Here is a 2,016-nt window from a genome sequence, read left to right on the forward strand (position 1 = left end):
CTTTCGCATCATCATCATCATCATTATCATTATCATCATTATCATCATCATCATCATCATCATCATCATCATCATCAACACCACCACCATCACCGCCACAATTATTATTTTTATTATTATTATTATTATTATCATTCTTATTATTATTACTATTAGTTATTATTATTATTATTATTATTACTATTATCATTCTTATTATTATTACTATTAGTTATTATTATTATTATTATTATTATTACTACTGTTATTATTATTATCATTATTATTATTATTATTATTACCTCCGCCAAGAAGGTAATGTTTTTGGCGGAGTTAGTTTGTCTGTCTGTCTGTCAGCAGGATTACTCAAAAACTTATAAACGGATTATGCTGAAATTTTTTGGAGGGGTAGGGTATGGCCCAAGGAACAATCCATTAGATTTTGGTGGCGATCCAGGTCATCATACGGATCCAGGAATTTTTTGTTTGTTTGTCCACATGATATCTCCAAAAGTTCTCAATGAATTTATATGCAGTTTTGTGGAATGGTGGGCGATGGGTCAAGAAAAAAGTGATTAAGTTTTGGGGCGGATCCGGAACCTGAAATGGCACTGGCGGGGGTATATGCTCTGTGAGTGCTTTCTCGTTATCATTATTATTATTATTATTATTATTATTATCATTATTATTATTATTATGGTCAGTAACGCCCCTACACCCTCAATGTCTCGTTAAATATCACACTAATAATCCATAAATACTAAAGATACATAATACATGAATCATACATAAATACACAAAATACATATATACATATACATACATCATACAGACATACATAAACTATACATACATACATAATACAAAAACAATACATACATACATACATATATACAAATACATAAATCATACATAAATACATGCAGACATACATAATACATAAATTAGACGTGCATACATACATACATAATACATACACCATACATACATACATACATAATATATAAATACACATATATACATATATACTAACTTCCATAAATACTAAAGATACAGAAAATGAACTAAAGAATAAGGGAGACTTTAAAAAAAAACCCTTCCACATTATACCATCAATACTGGAAAATGTATGAAGGAATATGGAAATGAGTGAATTACTGAGGAGAGGAAAAGAATTAGGGAAGGAGAGAGAGAGAGAGAGAGAGAGAGAGAGAGAGAGAGAGAGAGAGAGAGAGAGAGAGAGAGAGAGAGAGAGAGAGAGAATTATTGAGGAGAAGGAAAGAATTAGGGAAGGGGAGGAGAACAGAGAGAGAGAGAGAGAGAGAGAGAGAGAGAGAGAGAGAGAGAGAGAGAAGGAAGGAGGAGGTGAAAAGGGGGAAGGACGATGAAAAGGAAGAGCTCGGGGAAGGAGAGAGAGAGAGAGAGAGAGAGAGAGAGAGGAGACGAGGGGGGGAGGGAGAAGCCACACAAAAGGAAAGGGGCGTAGGAAAGGGGAGTGGGAGGGAGGGAGGGAGGGAAAAGGAAGGAAAGGGAGAGAGGGCAGACAGGGGGTGAAGTGAAGGAAAATAGAAGGAAAAAAGGATTGGGAGGGAGGAAGCAGGGGATGGAAGGAGGGAGGAAAGGGAGGAGGAAGGGAAGGGAGGAAAGGGAGGAGGAAGGGAAGGGAGGAAAGGGAGGAGGAAGGGAAGGGAGGAAAGGGAGGGGGAAGGGAAGGGAGGAAAGGAGGGAGGGGGAGGGAAGGAGGGAGGGGGAGGGAAGGAGGGAGGGGGAGGGAAGGAGGGAGGGGGAGGGAAGGAGGGAGGGGGAGGGAAGGAGGGAGGGGGAGGAATAGGGGAGAGGGTGATGAAGAAGGGTAAGATGGGGGTGAAGGAAGGGGTACGGAGGGAAGGAGGAAGTGGAAGGAAGGAAGGAAAGAAGGAGAGAGAGAGAGAGAGAGAGAGAGAGAGAGAGTGAACGGACGGAAGGGAGGGAGGGAGGGAAGGAGGGAAGGAAAGCGCCCCAAGAAGCACTTTGATCTGAAGGAACCAAGAGGATGCA

The sequence above is a fragment of the Coenobita brevimanus genome, chromosome 115, assembly GCF_032717465.1.
Source record: "Coenobita brevimanus isolate Jiangsu-jjx chromosome 115, ASM3271746v2, whole genome shotgun sequence".
In the NCBI taxonomy this organism is placed as follows: domain Eukaryota; kingdom Metazoa; phylum Arthropoda; class Malacostraca; order Decapoda; family Coenobitidae; genus Coenobita; species Coenobita brevimanus.